Genomic DNA, 10338 nt, shown 5'->3' on the forward strand with positions numbered 1-10338 from the left:
GGCTCGGACCGGGCCGAAGCCCGTCCGGGCCCCGCCCCGGAGCGTACGGGCGCGGCGGGTAACGGCACGACGGATGGCCGGGGGAGAGAGACCGCGGGACCCGCGCGCTCCTGCACGCGAACCCACCGACCGGGGGAGACGGCCACCGCGAGGGACGACGGCGCCCCACACGCCATCGACACGCAACGCCACCGCGGGCAAGCGGGCGGGCGGCGGCGGACCACGGGAGAGGCCGCTACGGGCACACGGGTGGGGGTAGAGCGATGCAGCACCGGGGGCACGGACGCCCTCCCGGCTACGAAAGCCAGACGGGAGAGGACGAGATGGCTCAAGGCGGCGGCGAGCGGGGTGGGGGCCGCCGGGCGCGGCATAAGGCGACGACGGGGGAAGGGGCCGACGGGCACCAGGAGGCCCGAGGGGAGGGGTGTAGCAAGCCTCAGACGGCAGCCCACCGGCCAGGACACGCACGGGATCTCACCGCCAGTGGACTCCGCGCACAAGGGCGGTCCCGCGGCACCTGGGACGACCGGCTGCGCCTTCGGCGAGCTCCCCAAACCCCCCACGCACCTCGCAGGGCCCGGACCCCGACCGCCATCGCGGTCGCGTGTAGCTCCGGAAAAACGCTCTTCTTGCACGCACGCGCGACCGGCCGCCCCCCAACGCCGTCCGGCCCGCCACGCGGAGGCCCGCCGACCGTTCAACCGAGGCACGTCGCCGGGGGGGTGGGGGGCGCCGTCCAGGGCCTTGGCGGCCAGGGCGACGCCCCCTCCCCGCGGCGAGGTCAGGCTCGGGCAGCGCAGTCGGGCGAACGCTCGTCGCGGGGCGGTCGGCAGCCGTGAGGAAGAGAGAAGGAGCACCCTTTTCGAACAGGGATGAGACCCCGCGAGGGCGAGGCACGAGAGCCCGTGGGGAGGCGAGACCTGCGCCGCGACCGGGCCACTGGGGAAACAACGCCACGGGATCCCACCGCCCCAAACCCGAGAGCGGTCCCGCAACGCGCCCGTGACGCCAGCCGGCCAAAGCCTTCGGCACCCCTCGACCCTCCCAACGGGGCCACGGCCTCACCACCGGGGCGTCCCAGAGCGACGCCGGCCTTCGGCCCTCGGCCCGCACGCCACCGCGCCTAATCCCATTCTCGTCCGTTTCCCAATCCTGTCTCGCTCCGGGGAGCACCGTGCACCGGTGGAACGACCCCCTCGTTGGCCGGGCGGTCCCCCCAGCCGCAATCCACAGGCGCCAGCACGGGAGCGCCCATCCATCCGCGGCCTGGCACGGGACCGGGTGGAGGGCCGCACGCTCACAGGGGATGGGGAGGGGGCGCGAGACGGGCCGCACCACCACCCCCTTCCCCCAGCACACACCGGGGCGACCCGCGGCCGGGGCACGCAGCGCACACACGCGGGCGCCCTTCACAGCTGGAACGCCGGCCCGGCCCGGCGTGACCCTCCCCCAGAGTTCAGGGGGGAGGCGCGGACCACGTTAGGCGAAGAGTGGCACTCGGCCCCCACCGCGGGGGCCGGCGGACCGCTCCCCCCACGGCAGGGGAGGAGGGAACTCTGCCCACGCACAACTGGCAGCCGCAGGGGCGGCGGCTGACGACGCGCAGAGAGGCGGCGGGCTGGGGGATCCGACAAACCCCAGAAGAGGACACGCCTCCATGATCGCTAGAGAAGACGCTTTCTCGCCGAAGGTGGATCGCCCCCGATCCCCGGTCGCCCCCGTAAGGGCCCTGGGCGGAGGCGTTCAGGCACGCCCCAGGGGAGGTGTGGGGGGGTCTGCGGCATGGGGCAAAACACGCACGGTTGGCGACTCCTGAGCGTTCGCGGTCGGGGCCCCTGGTCCAAAAGCCCCCTCACTTCGAGGGGAACACTCCCCCGTCGGTATGGGAGAGGGGTCACCGAGGCAGACCAGGCCGGTGGCAGAGGCCCCCCACGGGGCCGGCCGGCACCACGTCGCCGGCCCAGCCCCACCACGATCGCCCACACGACCGTGCAACCACCCCCCCTCGGGCAGGGTGGGAAGAGCACAAGCCGTGCGCTCGCCTTTCGAAGTCCGCCACGCACACATCGTGGGGACGCCGAGACAACGCCCCCCGCCCGCCCACGCAGCGCAGGAGGATGCCTCTAGGCTTGCCCGCCTCGACCCCCCCAACCCCAAGCACGCTGCTCGAGGGTGTACCCAACGCAGCAGACGCTGCAGCGGCGACCAGAGGGGGACGCCGGGAACGAGGACGACAACCACCGCTCGGTTTCGGGCACCTTGGAGAACAACCCGGTGCGCTCCGGGGGCACCACAAAAGGGCCACACAGACCCAGCAGCCGCGCGCCAAACGGGGCGCGCGACCGGGCGGGCGGCACGGCCCCGCACCCGTCCGTCGCGGGCAGGGGGGACCCCGGCCAGGCAACAGCCACACAGGGCGAGCGAGGGCTGCCCGCTGCGTCAAGAGGACTCACGACCCCCCGCCAACGCCACGAGGCCGAGGGCGGGGCGACCGCGGTCGGGCCGGATAGTCTCGCACCCGCGCCTCCCACGCACCGCCCACAGGCGGGGAAGGAGAGGTGAGGTGCCCGCGGGCAGAACGAGAAGAGCGGCCACCATTCACCATGAATGGACCGTCCCTCGCCTGGCACGCGGCTCAAGGCCCGGGAGAGCGCGACGTCACCACATCGATCAGGCCCCGAGGACGGGGAGGGTTGGGGGAGGTCAGTCAGGCCGGCGAGGACAGCGATCGGAGGAGCCCGCTTCAGCCTCGCCAGCCCCGCCTCCCAAGCACAACCCAAAGACGAGGACCGCCTGACACGCAACGGCACAGAGCCAGCGGGGTAAGGGGGAAGGTTGCCGCAAACCTCCCCCCTCTCCCCCGGGTGCCGTCTCTCGAGGGGACAAGAGACCAACGCGAGAGGCGGGCACCACCGTCGGGACACTCCGACGCCCTAGAGCCGGCGCGCGGGCCCAGGCGGTCAGCTCAAAGGGAACAGGGCAGGGCGCTGGATCCCCAGGAACCCAGAACCCTGTCCGCGTGCGGAGGCCCAACCCCTCCAGCGACAGTCGCCGAAGGACAGCGTGTCAGTACTAACCTGCAGGCGGAAGATGACGATATGAGGTGATCAAAAACACCGCGCAGGAAGACGGGGACCGAGCCACTTGAACACGCCTGCCCCCACGACACTCGACACGGCCACCTGTCCCCAGCAGGTCCCCAGCGCCAGCAGACAAGGGGCACTCAGGGACATCTGGTCGGCCCCCGTGGCGTAGAGGGCCAGGGAGGCCCTCACCGTCCACGCGCGCCACCCAGGGCCCAGCACGGGGACTTGTGGAGGAGAAAACATCGGGACGGGACCGCCACGGCCCACGAGCGGCCGCGGGCCGACAGGGGTCGCCCTCGCCGGCCACCCAGGGCCACCCAGGGCCCGGTCCCCGGCCCCAGCACGGGGACTTGTGGAGGAGAAAACATCGGGACGGGACCGCCGCGGCCCACGAGCGCCCGCGGGCCGACAGGGGTCGCCCTCGCCGGCCACCCGCGCCACCCAGGGCCACCCAGGGCCCGGTCCCCGGCCCCAGCACGGGGACTTGTGGAGGAGAAAACATCGGGACGGGACCGCCGCGGCCCACGAGCGCCCGCGGGCCGACAGGGGTCGCCCTCGCCGGCCACCCGCGCCACCCAGGGCCCGGTCCGCGCCCCCAGAGTAGGACTCGGAGGAAGCCACGGACGACTGGGTGCCACTCACAGGGCTGTCCCTGCCTCCCGAGCGGGAACCAGGGAAAATGGGTAGGAAAGGCGAGGCCGAGGGAGAGGGACACGCATGCACGGGACGGCGGCCGGTCGCCGGACACCCTCCTCTCCCGTCCGCGTGTGCCGTCTCCTTCCTGTCCCCGCGGGGTGGGTCGGGTCTCCAAAGCGGCCACAGCGTGCTGGTCGACCTGCCCGGGCAGCCCCGCAAGCCGCCTGGCTGGCTGAGCCTGGAAGCGCGGCGACAACGTCCTCCCGCCACACAGCCCTGCAGGCCCAAGCTCTGCCTCCCAGATGTCCCAGCCGGCGTCCCGGCACGAACCAGATGGCCCCGCGAAGGCTGCTTGCTTCCCGGAACTCAGCCTCGCTCGCATCGGGGACTGTCCCCTGCTTTGCCTGCTGCACCGAAGATGCAGAGGACAAGAGACTTGTAGAAAAGCGGCCGCCAGGTGGAGCCCGACCACAACCGGCGCCAGCCACCAGAGGTCTGCTGCAAAACACGGGGCAACCCTCTGGAGCCCATCATTTCAGAGTCCAGAAGGTCCCCCGGGGGCATCAAACACAGTCCCCCTACTCCCCACGGAAGCCATCGAAAAATGACGGGTCAGTCTAGGGCCACGCCACCCTGAACGCGCCCAATCTCGTCTGATCTTGGAAGCTAAGCAGGCCCCGGCCTGGCTAGCACTGGGATCAAAGAAAGGATGGGTCGGCCCGACCACCGACATCGTCCACCAAACCCGTCTCTGCACAGACCACAACATAGCCGAGAGACAGACAGGCAGAAACAGAAAGAGAGAAAGGGAGAGAAAGGAAAAGAACAGAAAGAAAAGAGACGGAGAAACAGAGAGAGAAAGTCAGAAAGAAGAAAACAGTAAATAAGAAAAGACAGGAAGAGGGCACGGGGAAGAAAGAAAAAGGAAGGGAGGAAGGAGATAGGAAACACAGAAAGACAGAAGGAAAGAAGAAATAAGGAAAGAAAAGACAGGCAGAAAGAAAGAGAATGAGAAAAAGGAAGGAAGGATGGAAGCAGAAAGAAAGAAGAAAGAAAGAAAGACAGACAGAGACAGAAGGAGGGAAAGAAAGAAAAGAAAAAGAAAGGAAATTAAGAGAGAAAAAGAAAGAGCACGGAAAGATGGAAAGAGAAAAAGATAGAGAGAAGGAAGGAGAGAGACAGTATAGAAAGAGAAAGGAAGAAGGAAGGAGAGAGAAAGGAGAGAATGAGAAAGAAAGAAGGTAGGAAAGTAGAAAGGGGGAAGAAAGATGGAAAAAACAGAGATAGAAACACAGGATAACAGGAGAAAGGAAGAGAGGAAAGAAATACGGAAGGAAGGAAGGAAGGCAGGCAGGCAGGAAGGAAGACAGGAAGACTGAAAGAAGGAAACAACAAAGAAGTAAAGAAAAGGCAGAAGGAGGAAGAGAAAGAAAGAAAGGGGGGGGGGGAGAGATGATAGGATGAGAAAACCTTTCTGTCGTGGAATCATAAAACCCCTTCCTATCTTAGGATCATGAAACCCAGGGTGGAACTATGATACACTTCACATTCTCAGAGCACGCCGGCTGGTGAAACAAAGAAAGAAGTCAGGGACAGAGAGAACACATTCACGGGGCCTGGCCGGGGGCCAGGGTGGGGCGGCCCGAGGCTGTCGCCAGAGCCATCTCTGTGGCAGGACGTCGCAACACGCCTACCGGATTTTCCCATAACGCTCGCCCGCCGCCAGGTGACCCCCGTCATCCACCGATCCAAGTGTCAGCCTGGAAAGGACGGGCTCCCTCGTGGGGGAGGGAGCGTGGGGGCGGGAGTGGGTACACACTGGGTCGCAGGCCTCCTCCCGGCCCCTCTCGGACCACGTCTCTCAGCCCTCGGGCACACTCCCCACCACTAGTCGACCAGAGAGCCCCCGGGGGCGGGGGGCCGGAGGGGGGCGTCCACGGCAGGGAGAGAGGACAGGGACCCATCGGCCCGTGCTAGATGCCACGGGTGGAGGCAGGACCTGCTGAAGACACACGAACAGTACGGAGAGGTTCAGAGCGGGGCCTAGGCGCAGCCACTCACGATGATCTCACAGTTGGACTATCTGTCACGGTGGACCGAAGCGCATGAAGTGGGCGCTCCCGGAAACGGCGTGTGTGTGTGTGTGTGTGTGTGTGTGTGCGCGCGCGCGTGTGCCTGTGTGTGGGAGGGAGAGAGAGAGAGAGAGAGAGAGAGAGATGGGAGAAGACGGTCGGTACATTCACTCACTCCTGTACCCGGGCCAGTCGTTTCTCCCGAAGGACAGAAATCCATAAAACACCCACGTCTAAAGAGTGTTTACACAGAGCTAACCCTAGGTCGAATCAGTCTGGAGTCGAGTGCGGGGAATCCTATGGTCCCAAACTGGGACTCCAGTCCCGGCCCCATAGCAAAAGGGGGTCATTTCTCAGAAAACGCACGCACACAGAATCGGGTAACGTTTATACAATTTTATACCGTGGTAGTGACTTCCTTCCCCGCGCCCGTGTTCTTAGGATCGGTCTCACTACATAGTACTTTTTTTTTTTTTTTCTGAGCTTTATTTTATTTTATTTTATTTTACTGTCATTTCGTTAGAGATGATGGGGAGGGGTGGCGGGGGAGCAGGGCATAGTTCACTCACTGGAAGCCTCAAACTCCTGGGCTCCAGCGATCCTCCTTCCTCAGCCTCCCAAATCGCTGGGGCTACAGGCGTGTGCCACCATGCCCGGCTAATTTTTTTCTATTTTTGGTAGAGACGGGGGTCTTGCTTTTGCCGAGGCAGGTCTCGAACTCCTGACCTCAAGCGGTCGGTCCTCCTCCCCGCCTTGGCCTAGGATTACAGGCGTGAGTCACCAAGCCTGGCCTGGATCGGTTTTTAATAGGTAAGGTCTACGAGACATCCCAGTCCAAACATCGATTCGGTGGGTCTCTACAGGACTCCGGGCGGAGATCCGATCTGGGGTTTACAACGTGGAGAATTAAGGCCTGGCTAGCAAAGAGCCCAGTGACTGAAGAGGGACGATGCTCGTCAGTCGTACAGAGCCTGAAAAGATGCAACACGGGGAAACGTTTCCAGGTTCCTCTCAGAAGAGGATGTCAGATGAGATGCCGAAACGAAAAGAATGGGTTCAAGCCAAAAGGAAAAATAGATAAATAAGTCAATAAATAAAACTACGGGAGACAGCCAGGAGACACTGTTTCCTCAGAAATGGCTAGGAAGCCTCCCAGGATAACCTGGATAGCAGCATATGTTCCTCCTCCTCCTCCGGCTCCCTCTCTTGTGTTCGTGTTTGTTTTCTGTAAACGCCAAGATGGGGCAGGGGTGGGGGACACCACGCCGGGTGGGCGAGCAGATCACCCTTCCCACCACAGGAGGGAGCACACACACACACACACACACACACCCACCCACCCACCCACCCCAGGTCATCACTCTGTAGTTCCGCGTGAGTGAGGTGAGGCCCGGAACGGTGCTAGCAGCTTTCCAAGTGGTCAAAAAGAATGCACAATAACTGGACCGAGGCCTGTCTGGACGCTGTAAAGGCCCACTTGAAAACTTATGCTTGCTCGCTAGGTGACCGATGTCCGCTTGACCTAGGTCTGTAATTGGAAATACGTACCTTGCGGAGATAAAACAAAGCAATTAACTTGTAACTAAGTGTTTAAACTTTCCAGCTGCCTGTCGTAAAATTGATTGTGCTTGCTTAACGCCTGAAAGAATGTTCCTTAATTGGAGCTATCTGTTTCTGTAAACCTGCTCGCTTAAAGACTGTAACCGAAACGAAACGGGGGCCCGAGGCTGGTCCCGGACCACACAGCTGCGGAGTAGGTGGTATAGTGTTGTTTCAACCGCCGTGCCTAAAGTCACGGAGCTCTAGCTTAGGATAGTCTGAAACCTTCCTGCTTTTTTCGGCTCGGGGCCATTCTCTGTACCTGTACCCTAACAGGGCAGGGGGTGGTCGCTGGCCAGCTAATGTGGACTCATGACTTGGCTCAATTCGGTCTCTAGGTTGTCCTGTCTCGCACTCCGTACTATAACAGATGCCACACCGGTTCAACCCAGCTCTGAAGGAAAGAAATGCCGAGCGTTCCACTAGCCGGAGGAAGGCAAAACGCACCTCTGCCTTCCTCTGAGGGCACGTCTGAGTGAACGGGTCGTTCTCCCTGCCCGTCACCCCAAGCCCCTCATCCCGGACCCCACCACACCCGGCCTTGACCTCCTCGGCCCTGCCCACCAGGCCCCATCATGGCCTCTGGAGCCTGGGCTCTCTCTCTCTCCAGGCACTGGCACTGCCCCCCGCCCCCACCCCGGGACCTGAGATCCAGGGCCTCTGTCTCCCAGGCCTCCCAGCTGTCTTGACTTGCGGACTCAGTGCCTGCTCTGCCAGAGAGACCTCTTGCTGCGGGGTGGCTCTCAGTGGCTGCATCTCAGCGGTCTAACGTGTCCCCCACCATCCACGTGGCCGCCGGCGTCAGGCTTCGGTGCCGTAGTGCCACCCTGCCTCCCTTCCGGGGGAATCCCACGCTGCCTCAGGCCCATTATGACCTGGAAGAGGCTGCACCTGTGGGGTCTGCCCATTTCCACTACCCCCCCCACACACACGTCACCCCCCGGTCCCCCCATAGGGGTTAGGAAGAAGGCAACACTTTCTGGTACAAGGGTTGAACTGAAGGGGCGAGTGAGTGGCCACCTGGCAGGGGCATCGCAACAGATGGCTGAAGAAGTCAGCCGCCGAGTGCAGAAATGTCACGGAACTTGGGGTGCCACTGCCTTGCTGAGATAGGGCCAGGGCAGGCTTTAAAAGGCTAAAATTCTGCCTGCCTTTGGTACGTTAATACAGAACCCATGGTCCTTTCTAATTTTTGATTCCCGGAGAGGCAGGAAGTATTCCAAATGGCCACGCCATGGCTTTTCTAAATTGCCCACAAGGCCTTCTCCGACCCAGCGGGTCAGGGGTTTGCTTTGGTGTTACATCGTGGTAAAAGAGACATCCCACAGCAGTGACCATGTCCATCGACTCCGTCGGCGCTCTCAGGCTCGTAGTCCCACTTTTCAGACAAGCCTGGATGGCCACTCCGTGTCACTCTTTGCCAAATGCCAGCCACTCTCCTCCCCGCCCCGCATCCCCCATTTGGCCACCACAACTCTTCATCCCCAGGCGCCCTCCGGTAAAGTGTGCTCCTGTCTGTACACCTACTCCGTTGGGGGCGGGGGGGGGGGGGCGGGAGGTGGCACAAGAGGTGGCTGGTGGCCGGAGCAGGCCCGCCACCTTGAGTGTGTGGAACAGCGCTGAGGATTTCCTAAGGGAAGAAAGAGGGTGGGGAGAGCGAGAGAGCATCTCCTCCTCGTGAACCTCACAGATGATTGAGGACAAACAGGCCTGCACGGGGGGGGGGGGGGGGGGGGGGCAGGGAGGGTGCCGAGTCTGCACCAGAGAAAATGGCTTTGTGGGGGGGTGGGAGGGGAAGAGGGCAGAAAGATTTTCTGTCTTTTTAAAACTTCCCCCAGGCTTTTGGGAACTTGCAGCCCGGCCTGCATCCCTGAGGCACGTTAACTCTTTGGTTATAACTCCAGGTGGCCCCCAGGGTGGGCGGCCCACAGAGTTCAAGGGATTTCTTCTCAGCAGAGACGGGACCTTTAGAACAGCTAACTGCAGTAATTGCCTGAAGCTGAGAACCAACCCTCCCTCCTTTAAAACCTCTGTATTTCTGCCTAGGCCTATGTTCACGAAATTTGGGGGTTTGAGACTGAGAAGCTCTACCCTATTTATTTCCTCCTTTGTCAGCAAAGTAGACTCTCTGTTTTCTTACTCCTCATACCGCTTGTCCTCGTTATTCGGCCTCGTGGACAAGCAGCTGAGCTTTCGGTCACAAGTCCACACCCCAGGGTGGAGGGGTCCAATCCACCCCTGTCCAGACCTGGGCCCTTCCTGCCTCCCTCTCGAGACGATCTGTTTGGCAGCCCAGCCGCCTTGGACTGGGCCACAAGGAGGACACAAAGTAAAGACCCAGCCCCCCCGCCCCCCCCCCCCACACACACACACACGGCAGTGGCGGTGGGTGGCAGTTCTCCAAGGGTTTGGGGCTTTTCCTGAGGCAGGAGACGGAGGGGACTGATTTCTTTAGAGCTCCGTCCCCTCCCCCATGCGCTGTGCCGCCTGGAAGCGGCAGCTCGCGGGGCGGGGTCGGGGCTGAAAGCGGCTCCGCCCGAGAGAAGCCCGAGGCGGCTACGTGCAAGCGCGCATGCGCAGTCAGCTCGCGGGGCGGGGTCGCGGCTGAAAGCGGCTCCGCCCGAGAGAAGCCCGAGGCGGCTACGTGCGAGCGCGCATGCGCAGTCAGCGCAGTGAGTGGAGGAGGGGTGGAAAACGGCGGAAGGGCTCCGCCGGGGGCCCGGCCATCTGTGCGGCCAGGCTAGGGGTTTCCCTCTTGGGCCGGGAGCTCGTACCCCGCCCCCAGCCCGCAGGCAATCCCGAGGGGCAGAAGCACGACTTGCTGGGCACCTCCTCGGGCGAAGCGGTCGCGGTGGCTGGGTTACGTGGGGCCCAGACGAGTCTCTGGTTCTGGGAGCGGCACCTCCCCCACGCGCCTCTCCTCTTGGGCCTTCACCCCTCCCCCC

This window comes from Eulemur rufifrons, unplaced genomic scaffold (genome assembly GCF_041146395.1).
Source record: "Eulemur rufifrons isolate Redbay unplaced genomic scaffold, OSU_ERuf_1 scaffold_482, whole genome shotgun sequence".
Classification (NCBI taxonomy): domain Eukaryota; kingdom Metazoa; phylum Chordata; class Mammalia; order Primates; family Lemuridae; genus Eulemur; species Eulemur rufifrons.